The following is a 17,688-nucleotide window of genomic DNA, read 5'->3' on the forward strand; positions in this document are numbered from 1 at the left end:
TAAGCATGGATTCATACCTCTAGTAGCACCTTCTGATGAAATGATAGCAAATCTGAGCTCCTCAATCAGCCTAGCTTGCACTCCCTCCTTCTTTCTTGTAAAAATCACACTAAAAGTGGTGTAATGGCTCCTTCTCTCACTCTCTATGCTCTCTGGTTCGAAGGGATCTCTCAAGGGTGAAGGTAGCCGCCAATGAATGCCATAAGGACCCTTAAATAGGGCACATGCCCAAAGATTTAGGGTTTCTGCCAACAGCACGGACTCGTCGAGTCCACTCACCGACTCGTCGAGTCGACTCATTAATCCGAGTCACCAGTCGCAGTCAGACTCGACGATTTTAGGGACCAACTCGTCGAGTCTCCCTCAAAATAACTCAAAATATATACCTCAATTATGATACCTGGAAATCCGGATGTTACAATTCTCCCCCACTAGGATCAGAGTTCGCCCTCGAAGTCTCACTTTGCAAACAAGTTTGGGTGTTGCTCTCGCATCTCCGGCTCCGGCTCCCAAGTCAACTCGGACCCTCTTCGATGTTGCCATTGAACCTGAACAAGGGGCACTTCCTTGTTCCTCAGAACCTTGAAATTCCAATCCAAAATCGCGATCGGCCTCTCAATGTAGTTCAAGTCCGCATCCACCTAAATATCCTTCAGCGGCACTACCGCTGTCTCATCGGCTGTACACTTCCTCAACTGGGATATGTGGAAGGTATCATGAATCTGACCCAACTCCTCGGGTAGCTCTAAACGGTATTCTACGTTGCCCACCATGGCAATCACCCTGAAAGGACCAATGTATCGGGGCCTCAGCTTGCCCCCTTTCCTGAATCGGATCACTCCTTTCCATGGAGACACCTTCAGGAGTACAAAATATCCAACCTGGAACTCGAGCTCGGATCGCTGCCTATCCGCATAACTCTTCTGGCGGCTCTGGGCTGTCAACAACCTTTGTTTGACCTACTATATCTGCTCAGTCTTCTTAAGCACTACCTCAGTGCTACCCATCACTCGCTGCCCCACCTTGCCCCAACAGATAGGGGTCCTACACCTCCTCCCATACAACTGCTCAAAGGGAGGCATACCAATACTCGAATGGTGGCTGTTGTTGTAAGGAAACTCGGCCAAAGGTAGGTATGAATCCCAACTCCCACTGAAATCCATGACACATGCTCGAAGCATGTCCTCAAGCGTCTGTATTGTCTGCTCACTCTGCCCGTCCGTATGAGGGTGATAAGCAGTACTGAAATGTAATCTCGTACCCAACTCCTCATCGAACTTCTTCCAGAACTTGGAAGTGAAACGTACGTCTCAGTCTGACACAATCGAGATCGGCACTCCATGCCGCGACACCACCTCTCTCACATATATCTCTGCTAGCCTCTCTGCAGAAGAACTCTCACTGATAGCGAGGAAGTGAGCGCTTTTCGTCAACCGATCCACAATCACCCAAATTGCATCAACACACCTCTCAGTCCTTGGCAATTTGGTGATGAAGTCCATAGAAATTTGTTCCCACTTCCACTAGGGAACCTCAAGTGGCTGCAACTTGCCATGCAGACGCTGGTGCTTGGCCTTAACCCGACGATAGGTCAAGCACCACTCTACTACCCACACAACATCCCTCTTCGTACAGGGCCACTAGTAGTCTCTCTTTAGGTCCAAATACATCTTAGTGGCCCTGGGATGGATCAAGAATCTCGACCTGTGCACCTCCTCCATCTGTATGCTATGTGCCACGCCCATAAACGACACCCAAATCCGACCATGAAAGGTCATAAGCCATCTGGCATCGGTAACAAACTCAGATACCTGCCCAATCATCCGCTCTCTTTTGCGGTTCTCCGGCCTTACCGCCTCTGCCTGGACCTCTCGGATGGTGTCTAATACCGGATTCATCACCCTCATCCTCATGAATATACCTCGAATCGGGGCGCTCTCCACCTTGCGGCTCAAAGCATCGGCTACCATGTTAGCCTTGCCCGGGTGGTACAGGATCTCACAATCATAATCCTTTACCACATATAACCATCTCCTCTGGCGCATGTTCAAGTTGGGCCGATCCATCAGATACTTCAAGCTCTTGTGGTCCGTGTATATGGTACACCGAACCCCATACAAATAATGGCGCCAGGTCTTGAGGGCGAACACAACTGCCCCCAACTCCAAATCGTGGGTGGGGTACCTCGTCTCATGAGGCTTCGGCTACCTCGATGAGTATGCTATCACATGCCCTTTCTGCATGAGCACTTCTCCCAACCCTAATATCGACGCATCACAATACACCACAAAATCCTCCATTCCCTCCGTAAGGGCTAACACCGGGGTTTCGTATAGTCTCTGGCGAAGACTCTCAAACGAGGTCTGCTGCTCAGGACCCCAAATAAAAGCAACGCCCTTCCGGGTCAATCCGGTGAGGGGAACGGTAATCTAGGAGAAATCCCTGATAAATCTCTGATAATAGCCGGCCAACCCCAGAAAACTCCTGATCTCGTTGGGGGATCTTGGCACCTACCAACTCATAACGGCCTCAATCTTGGCCGGATCGACCAATATCCCATTCTAATTGACGAGGTGTCCAAAGAACTGGACCTCCCGTAACCAGAATTCACACTTGGAGAATTTGGCATAAAGCCTCTCCGATCTCAACACGCCAAGGATCTCTCTCAGATGCTCCTCATGATGCTCTCTGGATCTCGAATACACTAGAATATCGTTAATGAACACAATCACTGAAAGATTCAACATCGGCCTGCACACTCGGTTCATGAGATCCATGAATGTTGTCGGTGCATTGGTGAGCCTAAAAAGCATCACCACGAACTTGTAATGCCCATAACGAGTCCTAAATGCCGTCTTCAGGATATCCTCATCCCGCACCCTCATCTGATGATATCCCGACCTCAAACCAATCTTGGAGAACCAAGATGCACCCTGTAACTAATCGAACAGATCATCGATCCTCGGTAGTGGATAACGGTTCTTGACCGTCAACTTGTTCAACTCCCGGTAATCAATTCACATCCGGTGTGAACCATCCTGTTTCTTGACAAAAAGGATCGACACTCCCCACGGTGAGCTACTCGGTCGAATGAATCCCTTCCCCAGCAACTCCTGAACCTGCGAGGATAACTCCTGCATCTTTGGTGGCGCAAGGCGATAGGGTGCCTTGGCAATAGGCGCTGCTCCCGGAACCAAATCAATATGAAACTCCACCTGCCTCTCCGGAGGCACACCCGACAACTCCTAGGGGAAAACATTTGGGAACTCACGCACTACCGGGACCTCATCGACAGAACTCGGCCTCTCGGCGGAAACTCGCATATCCATCACATAGGCTACAAACCCCCTGCAGCCCCACTGTAGACTCTGCCTTGCTCTGGCAGCTGAGAAAAATGCTGACCCCGATCAGATACCCTCGCAATATAGCATAAGTACTCCCCCACTAGGATCTCGTATGGTCACCAACTGATTCTCGCAGTCGATAACGGCTCCGAATCGGCTAAACCAGTCCATGCACACGATGACACAGACATCCCCCATCACGATCGGTACCAGATCTATCGGAAACTCCACACCAAAAATATCGAGTACACACCCTCGAATCACATCAGTAGCATATACCGCCCGCTCGTCGGCTATAGAAACTCGCAGAGGTCGACTCAACGCCTCTCGTCGAATACTGATGTGCTGGATAAATGCTAATCACACGAAAGATCGACTCGCACCCGAGTCAAATAACACCAAAGCAGGTACAGAATTCACAAGAAAAGTACCTAAGCATACCACAATATAAGCACAAAATCTCAAACTCAGTAACAGAAGATAAAAGGATACATACTAGCAACGATGTCGGGTGCTGCGCGGACCTCCTCCGCTATCAACTGGAAGGCTCTCCCGCGAGCCTTCGGTGCCTCGGCCTTCGCTGGCCGAACCTCGGTAGCTCTAGCAGCAGGTGCAGATCCCTATGCTGATCCCTGAAGTAACTGCGGGCACTCGGCCTTCCGATGGCTGGTCTGGTTGCAGTGAAAGCAAACTGTAAACCCCTTGGGGCAATCCCTCGCGAAATGCCCCTCCTTGCCACACTTGTAGCACACCCCCGTTCTGCATACTCCCTCATGGCTCTTTCCGCACTTCCCACAAGCGGCCCTTTGTACCCCCGGATCTCAAATCAGTGGGCTTTGCTCGCTTGGCTGCCGGCTGTGACTGCACCGATCGCATGTCCCTCCTCTGAAACTCGACCTCCTCCCTGGCCTGAGTCTCCAGCTCAATCTCCCTGTTCCAGGCATTTGACTGGAGCTCGGAAAATGTCTGGTATATCGAGTTCTCCACGAACTCATGAATGTACCTCCTTATTATGCTTAGATATCGTCTCATACGTGCCTGCTTGGTAGACACATGCTCAGGGCAAAAAAAACGCTCTCTCATGAAACATCCGTGTAATCACAGTCACAGACTCCGTCCCCTGCTTGAGGGACAAGAACTCTTGCGCTAAACGTTCCCTCTCCACATGGGGAACATACTCATCTCGAAACATGGTGGTGAACCTCTCCCAGGTCACCGCTGTAATCTCAGCAGAAGTGAATCCAGCCGTCACAAACTTCCACCAATCCTTCGCTCCCAAGCGAACCTGGTTCAGCGCGAATTGTAGTCTCAGATGCTCCGGACAAGAACAGGTGTAGAAGCGTCCCTCAATGTCAAAGATCCATTTCATCGCAGCTATCGGATCCTGAGTCCCATCAAACTATGGTGGCTTGGTGTTGCTGAACTCTTGGTACAGCAACGAGTCACCCCTTGCGGCCTAGCAGCGGCGACGGCTGCGGTGGCCACAACAACAGCAGCATCAGTAAGAGCAGCGTACCGATCGTCAAAGGTCTCAATCAGCATGGTCTTGATAGACCCAAACATCTCCGATATCTCAGCTCGAATGGCCGCAGCCACCTCCTCATGAATCATCCTGCGAATCTCCTCATCGGTTACACCGTTGCTCTCTGGAGTGTGGCGTGTACTCACCATGATGTCTCTGAAACACAACACAAAAGAAATCAGAGACCCGCTCGAGTATCCTCGCACTCGATCACTCAACCCCACTTGTTCCTTAGTACCCTAATAATTCTTACTTAAACTGCTCACTGATCCGGTGTTTCTAGTAGTACGGGCCCTATACTACCTTCCACAACGCATCGGCATTCACTCCAAGTCCTCCTCCTAGGATCCCAGATCACAAGTACTCTATATCTCGCTGGGCTACTCTCCAGTAGGCCACTCATAAACTCCTCGCTGCCACCTACACTCTCGAAGAACTCATAGTAGCAGTAATCTCCTAGGCTAAGGCATCACAAATCAGGCCACTCTAGTCCTAGATATGAATACCTAGCCTACTCTAGCATGCATAGCCTATCACATAATATCTCATAACAGATAATGTAAGGGTATTTTGGGAAATCACCGTTCGGTCGCTGGCTGATCGTACACACTGCTCCTTTCTGCTTTTCTCAAAATCATTTACCCTTTTAGAAAAATTGTTCCTTTTTATGAAAAACTTTCTCAAATCCTTAATTTGAGTTCAGATACGCCCGAAAGTGCATCTGAATCCCTCAAACCAAGGCTCTGATACCAACTTGTAACGACGTGAATTTTCAAAATAATTTTTCATTTTCAAACATAACAAATTTCATAAAGTAATCTCAAATCACAATGTATCAAATATCTGTTCAGAAAACACATCCCAGAATCTCGAATACAAAAATCTCTATCAGTATGTACGGATCATGTTGGCGCCTTCCCGCGATCTTCGTTGGTACCTGAAACACATATCACATAACACGATAAGCATAATTGCTTAGTAAGTTCCCTAAAATACCACATACAGCACATAAGCCACTCGAGGCTATAACTCGGTATGACCCTTCGGTCAATGTATCTCAGTGGGACCCTCCAGTCCCGTAGCTCGTTGGACCCTCCGGTCCGGTCTAGCTTGTTGGACCCTCCAGTCTGGTCAAAATCGTTGGACCCTCCGGTCCGATCTGATAGAGGACCCTCTGGCCTCATGAGTCGTTGGACCCTCGGGTTCAGTCTATAAAACACATAGCATACATATAACACGATGCACATAAATCTCAGACATACCCATACACATAACACATAAGACCCTCAGGTCTACACATAGATACCACTCTAGGTAATATATAGTGAGAAGACTCACCTCGGGTAAATCGGAGAATCTCGAACTCGAATACTGATCTAGCCTCCGCCTTAGCACATAAACAATTTCATCTAATTAAAAATGGCTCTCAAAGGCTAGATTATTCCCCCCTTAATAAATCCTCAGAAGGGTAAAAGGCCATTTTACCCTCCCCCAAGACCCAAAGTCCAATTATTGACCAAACCCTAAAAGTCAACAAAAGTCAACTCAATCAATGGTCCAACTTTGACCAGACTCATCGAGTGCACTCATAGGACTCAACGAATTCATGCATATCCTCTGAACCTTCTAAGGCCTCACTCGGTCTCGTCTAGTTAACCTTTCACTCAACGGGTTACCACTGATCATGAATCGCGGGCCAACCCGACTCGACTAGTCGAGTCCTCCCATGGACTCGGCGAGTTTCCTCCATGGCAACTCCCAAATGACCTCCTGAAGTCAGATCTGTTTCTCTATCATATAGATCTGACTTTTAAACACTCAAAAGTCACGTAAAGGTCCAACCTTTATACTCATGCAACACTCATAAGGCTCTTTTTGGTGAAATAGCCCCTAAAATGGCAACCTAGGTTCAAATCTTTAATGGAACAGTAAAAAGCTGGAAGTTTAGGACTCTCTGGACCCCTCAAGGTCCAGATCCAAAGTCTATTCCTCTAATGGGCCTCATATGCTTCGAATTCCAACTAAGGAAGGGGGGTAAAAGAGCCCTAGATTCAAGCAATCTACCATAGACACGAGAATAAGCATGGATTTATACCTCTAGTAGCACCGTCTGATGAAATGATAGCAAATCTGAGCTCCTCAATCAGCCTAGCTTTCACTCCCTCCTCCTTTCTTGTAAAAATCACACTAAAAGTGGTGTAAATGGCTCCTTCTCTCACTCTCTATGCTCTCTGGTTCGAAGGGATCTCTCAAGGGTGAAGGTGGCCGCCAATGAAGGCCATAAGGACCCTTAAATAGGGCACAGGCCCAAAGATTTAGGGTTTCTGCCAACAGCACGGACTCGTCGAGTCCACTCATTAATCTGAGTCACCAGTCGCAATCAGACTCGACGAGTTTAGGTGCCAACTCGTCGAGTCTCCCTTAATAACTCAAAACAAATACCTCAATTATGATACCTGGAAATCCGGATGTTACATATATATATATATATGTGTGTGTGTGTGTGTGTGTGTGTGTGTATGTATGTATGTATGTATTGTAGTATACGATATTTTGGGAAACTCACTAAGTTTAGCGCTTACTCAGTTGTTTATAAATGCTTTTCAGGTACTTCATTGATACATGAGAATGACAATGCTTGACTGTACACACGCGCATTCACAACATGTTTCCGCTAAATGTAATTATACTTTGATATATTTTAATAAATAAAAATAAAAAATTTGGGTTGAAAATCAGAATGTTACACCGGGACATCTGCCCAAAGTATGGCTGATGGTTTATCTCTTGATTGTGATGCATGTCTCCACCAAGTACCAACAAACCACTAATGGAGCCCCTGGAGATCAACATCATATCATCAACCAATAAAGAAACTTGTAGGATTCAAGAATGTCAACTTATCGGGTATAGATTTATGGATTATAGGGTTTGATACCACTAGTTAGAACTTGATGATAGTTGAACGCATAAAATCACAAACAAAAACACCAAGAACTTGAGTGGATGAAACCCTTGCGGGAAAACCACGAAGGCACTCTGATACTCCTGTAAAATTCGACAACGAACATATAGGTTACAAAGGGTGGAACTGCCAAAGAGAAGGAAGAAGCAAGTTGATTAAAAGAACGAAAAAAATGACTATGGTTTTATATACATCATTTACAAAAGGTTCCAACATATTTTAAACCCCCGAAAAGTTCAAAATCTTTCCTAATTAATGCCATATGTTATAACCAAGTAATCTCCATCTATTAGATGGTAATTTCGAAAGTCACATAAAATAATAAATATACATCATCAAAAAAAAAGTTGCATAAAAATGAAAAGTATATGTTGATGCAACACTTTCGGAAAAAAATGCATTATACAATAGCATATTGCCATGGTAGATTAGGAATTCGAACCATCTTCAACATATATGATTTTTGGTGGTTTTGGATTCATTTTCATGTCCATTTCAATAAAAACCTTCCTTTACACGTCTTTGTATATTTCAACTCTTCAACAAGAGAATTCAATATTACATCAAAAAGACAAAAACCAACAATAGGGGACAAACAAGGCTATTGGATTAGGAAAAGACGACACTGATTGTTAATAAAGTGACTTTACTTTTAGATAACAAATTTTATGTTCGGCTATTTTCTATAAATACATCACTTTTTCTTTTGACTATTTTCAACAAAAATAGTATTCAACAATTATTAATGACATCACTCGTCAGCGTTATTGATTATTGTTTATAAAATTATACTTTTATTTAGTAATAATTAAAAAACATCAAATTATGTAAACTAATAAATATATTTATCTCTTATAACTTAAATAAAGGAATCAAAATTTTGTGAACTCTCTACTGGTTTCTTAATTTATAAAAATACTAGATGTAAGACTCGTATATTATACGGGTTGCTTTAAAAAAATTAAATATCAATGTGTAAACATTTAATATTTTTTAAAGTAAATTTAGAAAAAAATACAAACAAAATTGGGAATAATTAAATATTTCAATATATACTAATAAAAAAAATATTGACGTATTTTAAATAATTGTATTGAATATCAAGGTGTTAACTTTCGATATAAATGTTAATCACAAATTTCTAAAGAATTCTTTGAATCCAAGGTATAAACTATATTAGGTTAGATGATTTATTACATAAAAATAGAAAAATATATTGAATTCAATGTGATGATGGCATACTAAATACGAAATAGCAACAATATTTAACAACTATATTCATTGGTTATTTTGCAAAAAAAAAAATACACATAATAAAATAAACAATAAGCTGAATATAAATGTGTAACTTAAAATTAAGGATGAAAGTTCAAATAAACTTTATGATAGAAAAAGAAATACAATTTGATATGGTGGATATATCATTAGATCTTCTGTTATTCAGATAATATTTTCTAAGTTTTCTTTTCAATTTAACATCAGATAATATTTTCTAAGTTTTCTTTTCAATTTAACATCGATAGAGAATTGATTTATGATATTAACACTGGAAATAAATTGAAAACTTGAATGTTGATAACTACATGATATATTTGGGTTGACATTTTCTTTGTCACCAAGAACATAAATAGAATTATCCGAATATCTTAAATGTTGTTGACGATAACCTACAACTGATGTATAAAAGTAACAATAATGAATAACAAAATATATTGGTAATGTGACATAAAAAAATGATATGATACTCCCTCCGTCCCAAAATTATAGTTCATCTTTCCTTTTTGGTTTGTCCCAAAATAATAGTCAATTTCTAAAAATAAATAACATTTTTACCAAAATACCCCTTCATTATTACTTAACCAACTAAGCATTTAATGGAACATTAAATGCAAAGTTAAAACAAAAATGTCATTTTATTAAATAAAGTTAATGGTAATTAATGTTTTTTCTTAATCTGTGTGTTTTTTTATCAGTTGACAATAATATTGGGACGGTGGGAGTATAAAACAATATTTTTTATAAGAAAATTTACAACAATAAAATTAATTTGACATGTAGATAAACAATTAACAATTGTGAAGGTAGACATAGAATTCAATTTTCTATTATCAATAAGCAGTTTTCTTTGTTTAAGTCTTTGTATGATCGGTATAATCCATATCATGCTTGAATCTGTAAAACAATAGGAAATATAGTAATATAACTATACTGAAAAATTATTAATTTTTTTATGAATTAGTTTAGTAAAATGTAGATATTACAAAGTAAAATTTAGGGTTCTCTATTTATAACGTTAATATATTAAAATTTTGAATTTGTATGATGAAAGCCTAAAATGACAATTCAGTTTATTTCTTAAAATTTAGTATTATATGTATATTAAAAGAAATATATAGTAATTAAATGTTATATAATATAAAAAATTTACATGTTGTATCTTGATTGGAAAATCAGGAAATCCACGTTTATTTCTTAAAATTCGGGTTTAATAAACATAAGTGATTAATAGAATTAAAAAATGTTGGAAAAAAAAAAAAAGAACACATAGTCTTATATTAGGTTAGATGATTAGAAGATAATATTGAGATAAACTGATTTAATATGTTTCTTTTCTAAATTATGTTCTTAAAATTCACGTTTAATAAATAGAGATGTAATTTTAGGAACTAAAATATGGAAAAACGTTTTTTTTATGAAAGTGTTAATAAATCTTATATTCTTTATATTAGTCGTATATACCTAATGTATTATCGAAGGAAAGTAAATTGTAGAAAGTTAATAAATTTATGGTTTTTTTTTTTTAAAGATAAGTAACACTACAAAATGACAAATAAAAAAATAAAAAATTATACGAAAATATTATGTGTTCAAATAAATAACAAAAGAACATGTTACAAGAAGATCTTTATTTGTTAAATAATTCTTGATTTGAAAATAATATATTTTTGTTATGTTTGGCGAAAATGAAACAAAAGCAAATAATAAATATAACAGAAATAATAATAATAATAATTTTAAATTAATAAATTATACACTATCATCGTAGCATCATGCGGTGAAGGGTGAAGGGTCGAGGGGCCCCGACAAAGAAAACCAATTGCATTGCTCATAGGACCCATACTTATTGGTGGGGGAATAAGTGCATGTATTATAGGCATTGTTAAATCATGAGTTTATTAAATAACACTTATAGCGATATTCAGTAAACTAATCATTATAAATAATAAGATGTTTAAGATTAACTTTTTGGTATCGTGAAAAAAAAGTCATTTTAAATGGTTCATCTGATCACAAATATAATACCTTTTTTTTATTGCATAAAAAACTTTTCAAATAACTATTTATATTGGAAATATTAATTTCAAAATGTTTATATTATCACTTTTATATCAAAGATCTCATTTAAGTTTTTATATTGTATATACTAATTGTGATACTCATATATTATACGGGTTTCTTAAAAAAATTAAATATGAAGGTTTTAACAAAATTTATTTAAATTTGAAATTTTTGATTTGAAATTTAAAATTTAAAACTTAAATTTAAAAGAAAACATATTAAACATAATATATGAATAGTTATATTATAATTTATTGACAATTTTCAGTTAAGGTAATTATTAATTGAAGTGTAAAAATCATGTATAAATTAAAGAAAAATTAAAAAATTACACGTGAAAAAACATTTATTTAAAAAATTAGAAAATATCATGTGTCTAAATAAAAGAGAGTATAAAATATAGTAAAAATATTTTGATTTATTAAGGAAAATTTCTCATACATTAAGATTTTTTCTTCCATTTCTTATGTTTTGTTTTTTTTCTTTTTCTTTAAAATTCCAAAATTAATAATAAGATTTTATACTTATTCTTGAAGTTTCAAAATAGATTACTTCTGTATGAAATACAGAATATTAATGCAGAATAAAAAATGTCAGTAAGAATTGTGTTTTTTTGTCCATCCGAATGAGTCTAGAATGACCTATTTTGGAATATATATATATATATATATATATATATATATATATATATATATATATATAAAAGTTTGGGTTTAATTTCTTTAATATTAACTAAAAATATGGTTAATTTAGTAAAACTCCTATATTATATCTATATTATATGCATAATAATTTGTTTATGAAGCATAATAAAATTTGGATTATTTTATCTGATGTATTTTTAAAGATAACTAATACTTAGAAAAGAATATATATATATATATATATATATATATATATATATATATATATATATATATATAAAAGAGTTATAAGTAGGGTTGAATATGGTATAATACCGATTTTTTCCAAACTCTGTGTTGTACTAACTATAACTGGTATATAAAAGTGTTAGTATTGTACCAAATATACTTGATACCAACTTGTTTGACTACTAATTAGGGGTTTGTGATATTCCTATTACTAGACCACGTAAGATGTTGGGTCTGACTCTATCAAACTCAGATCAGTGGCAGAGCCAGGGTCAAAGTAAAGGGGTAGCAAAAAAAATCAACGTAATATAAAATAAGTAGCAACTAATGATATATTACATTTAGCTTGTTCCCCTACCATGTCTCTAAACAAGTAGCAACACAAACAATATGCTATCTTCTTTTTAATGCTATACTTTAACCATGGAAATTCATCAAACCATTCCACAACAAAACGTCTTAGCTTATTGCCAACTAACTTTGATTCAAAATTATCCCCCTTTGGTTGACAAGGTCCTTTAATGAAATATGTCCTCCTTATTTCATCTCTTTAATTAAGATGATCATATGTAATTTAGGGCCTATCCTATGGGTCCGAAAGAAGAATATTTAAATCAAAAGTTTGTGGCACTTGTGGTATTTGAGTAGTTTCATTAGGTTGTGGTTATTGTGGAACTTATAGTCTTTGAGTAGGTTCATTAGGTTATGGCTCATTAGGGACTTGTGGAGTTTCATTAGACTTATTTGTAACACCCCAAAATTGATGGGTTTTATAGAAAATAAAATTGTACAATGCGAAAACAATTACAGCTAATAGAGTACATGAATCCTATAAAAGATCTATGTCATACACTTTGATAGCAACATACAATGAACAACGAAATTACCAAGTATAGAGTTACACACCTTTTGAGTTTTTGTAGTAAACAAATCACTTCAATATCCTTGTAGTTTAGGTCTTGGAAAGCTTAGCACCAAAAGGATGATGCATCTAATGGCTCACACCCAAAACCTAGAATTAGAAGACAAAAGAAGAGAGGATAGAGGAGATTTTCGGCCAGAATATCCTTCAAGGAATGATATGAACAAATTTGAGGTCCCAAGGGGACCTATTTATAGTTTAGGTAACTTAGAGACAAAACAAGGTTTGCATGATTAAATAATATATTTAATCCCAATTGAAATCATTTCCTTATTATATTATCTAGGAGGCTTTTGGAAACCTTGCAAAGGCTCCCAAAACCATCCACCTTGATGGTAGGTTCTAGAATTCTCTTTCCTTTCTCAACTATGAACAATTACAATTCACCCTTTTCACCTTTAGTTAATTCCAATTAATCTAGAATTAATTCCAAATTAATTATGATTAATAATTAATTAATTCTAACTGATTTCTTATTAATTTATTAACCTCATAAATTAATAAATCAAATATTTATTTCTAATTAATATAGTAATCATAATATATTAACAAATCATTTATTACAGTTTATTAATCATATAATAAACTAATAAATGTATATCATTTCTGTCTCTACATGTCATTCTAACTGAGTTCTAGTTATGAGGGAAACCCAAAAGTTACTTTGCTTTTAACTACAAGAATATACAAATTTATTTATTGAATTAGACACCTTAATCCAATAGTCTCCCATTTGGATATGTCTATAACTATAATTGCAAGTGTAAACCTTGAGCTAAACAACAAATCATGTTATCCAAAGCTAATGTCGAACTCTGACTCAAATCAAACATTGGCCCTAAGATAAGTGATCAGTTATTCATTCCTTCTAAAAGGTATCGTATGGACGTGAGACATGGATTATAATTAATCACATTGTCCAATATTATGTTTCTCGATTTCCTGATTTATGATGATTGAATTTAGACTACGAATTGAATACATCAATTTAGTCCGGGCTCGGCTAAGCACTTCAGATGCCGACAATAAATCATCGAGGGGACAAAGATATTACTTTTCTTCTTAAGGAAAAAAGGAACGAATTAATTTGACTATATAGTCATACATTTTACAAACCAAATCATGAATGGAATTACTATTTATAATACCCAGTTACGATATGCGCTTGGGTAAACCAATGCACAACTGATTCGTAAACTACAAGCTATATATCTCCGCTTAAGAATAGTAGATATTAATTATCGTCTTAGAGTTGCTTGTGATAAAATCCATGAAGTAATCTCTAAGAGTGGGTTTATCCAATACTTAAAATCTCTATTTTCAAAGTACTCAAGGATATTATAGCAATTCCAATTGCAATGTCTTAACCTCAATCGACAATCTACAATCAATTCATGATAGTCTTAATTCACTACTTACTCCCAAAAGTATGAGCGACAGTGGAATTTTGCATTATATTAAAATTACTCAGTGAAGTAAACATACAAAGCGAAACACAATAATAAATTAATTAACTATGGTTTCAAACTTACTAAATATAAATAACTCCTATTATTCAACCACCATAATAATTAAGAATTTATTCATTGTATAATGTTTCGAGTAATCGACTAACCACTTGAATTAGATAACATTAGCCATGACTACGTTATGAACATGCATATTATGCCTCTCTATGGACCTTTCTTTGTGAATATATCGATTGAACATTATTCCATTGAAGCTCATTTCACAACTTCAAATTCTTGCCCTTTATCTAAGATTTAGTGGAATTTCATCTTTACATGCATTTTCTTTCTATGATGTCGAGGTTCTAAAGTCATAAAGACTAAGCCTTCGATATTACAGAATGTTCTACTGGAACTTGTTACTTAAACTAATTACATGTTTATGAAGTCTTAGTTTAAGGTACATTCCTTGAACACTTCTCTTGCATTAAAGTTTCCAACATACATGTAGATTCTATAAGCTTCTCCCATCATAAAAACATTTCCATATTTCCATATTTCCATATGACCAACAATTCTAACCAAGAATAATCTCAATCCAGAACGTGTCACTATGGTCCGTCTTAACAAAACTGTCCACAAGCAACCAATTCTTTGGTAAAACCTTAGAACATTTGTTGTTTACAACTTTAGTCACATTTAATTCTAATCCTTTTCTTGTAACACTAAAAGCATTTGAAAAATTAAAACAATTGAATATTATAGCATATGTAATCGATCATATATCTGAAGCATATGAGACTCGTCTTATAATTATAAGGGTCCATTATTTGTTCAATTTCTTGCTATAATATTTCCATACATAATCTCCAATGTTGAAACATTTTAACATGCTATTCATATATACCTTTGAGTAAGTTCAACTATACAATCTAAAACATTAAATCCGTAACAAAGTATGGGTGCCTTCTTCCTTAAGTATACTTATAGCGAAACAGTTCCCAACCTTTACAACTTGCAAATTAGAGACATTGTTCCATATAGATAATATTGTTAACATGTAATACCAGCATAACAATTATGCTCCCACTAGCTTTGACACGTACTTAAAGATCAACTGGACTTCTAGAAATCAATACCTTTTGACTTTCTCATGGAAGTGCAGATTATTATTTCGTGATGCTTCATTAAGCCTCTAATTAGGCTTCTTAAGCCTATGCACTTCATCTGGATAGTGTATGAGTTCAAACCCTTTCAAGACGTGATAAAATATCTCCAAAAAGTTTAAACAGTTCATTGTCATTCCCCACAATTCGAAATATGAAGAGGGATTCCATAATCATATTGTGAATTTGAGGATGCAATTAATACAACCAATATCCATATTAATCTTTATCATATCTTAAAAATCTATTATGGAAGTATTTCCTCATTATCATTTTCATGTTTTAGTGCGAAACCTTTGCTACTTAGATTTATGGTGTATACATTACTATCCATATGAATCTATCATTTCAAACATACAATCATAAGACAAGGTTTATGACAAACGGAATTCAGATTTATTTCCCTTCATGGACTGAACTTTGCTATTCTTAATCTCTTGCCTTCTGGTAGCTCATGGGCCTACCAGTGCTTCCATGTTGTTAGCAGTTCACCCATATTAATCAATATACTTTCACTGAACAATGCGTTTTTTCTTTTGCAGTTATATGAGAACATAGAACTCATAAGCATTCCTAACTTAACTAGAAGTTCACATAAATAAGAATGTGTCAATCAACGCGACTGGTTATCAACCTCAGTTCGCGTGCTAGTGATAACTAAAAGGATCATTGTCGGTTGACCCTTACAAGATCAAGATCAACATGAATTCCCCTGACTTCTTGACGTGTGACTTTTCTCTTAAGGGACATTCCTTGATGAGCTTAAAAACATTCAAAAGTTCATGTGGAAACACTTCATAAAATAGGACTTCGTTTATCTTTTGTTTCTCGATCAAAAAAAAACATCAAAACTCTAATTCTAAACGTGCTAGAGTAAGAAAACATTATTACTCCACATGTTAGAAGGTTTTTTCATTGTTCTTAGTTTGAAATGAGTTCAAAGATACAATTTATAATTCCTAGAGCATGGCTACAAAACTTGATTTGGAATGAAGCATGACTCATCTATGATCGAACCATTTCTAACAATGTTCGATCCCACTTCTTAGTTATACAATTGCACTAAGATGTTCTTGGAGAATTAACTATGATACAACTCCACAATTACTAAAATGATCATAAAACATGATACTAAAGTACTCTCCTTTTTTAATATTGGATAATCTTTTTGTTGAATTAGGTGTCTAAGACAATAATTGTCACACTCCCGAACCAATATTGGATAATCTTTTTGTTGAATTAGGTGTCTAAGACAATAATTGTCACACTCCCGAACCAGACGGCGGAAACGTCCGGGGTCTCGTGTGACTAACAATTGAATTATCATCAGAATGAATACACATGAAACATAACACTTTCATCGCCAACATTTCATATTACAACCAACATTATTCACATCAATTACATCGTTATAAATACATAAGTTCAAATTATTAAAAGTAGGATAAGTGATGTTACATAAAACAAAACCTTACACTCTTGAAAATCTTCCAGCTTAACGATTACCTGAGAATACAAGTTATTTTGAAAATGGTCAACATATATAATGTTGGTGAGTTCATAAGTATGTTTGAGTAAAAGTCTTTGTATCTTTCATAAAAACCCAGAAAATCCGATATTTTCTGAAAATGTCTGAAAATGATGTGAAAATCAAGTATAAATGCATGTGTGAATTTCATAGTTGTAACATATATGGATGTAGTTTAGGTTTATTGTATTGTAAGGAAGTGATAATTGTATATGAATATTTCCCCAAAAAATCCGATATTTTCTGATTTATAATAATGTCGAGGTTCTTGTATCGTTAAATAAGTTATTTAGTGTTGACATAGTTGAAGGGTTATTCTTTGAAATGTTAAATTTGGTATTGAATCTCTATATGAGCCATTATAATCATACATGATAATGACTAGGTTGCCTATCTTGACATTTTTCCAAATGTCGGTATTTGCTCAAGCTTCTGTCGCCCTAGACTGACATAGTCTAGCTGTAGCGAACAACTAAGGCATAGGGGGTCACCCCATATAGATTTATACACAAACTCTCACTCTCCCTCCAGGAGACTCTGATTATAACTACAAGCTACAAGTGTATACTCAAGGCACCAATC

Source organism: Lactuca serriola, chromosome 8, assembly GCF_051521515.1.
Source record: "Lactuca serriola cultivar US96UC23 chromosome 8, Lser_US96UC23_V15, whole genome shotgun sequence".
Taxonomy (NCBI): Eukaryota; Viridiplantae; Streptophyta; class Magnoliopsida; order Asterales; family Asteraceae; genus Lactuca; species Lactuca serriola.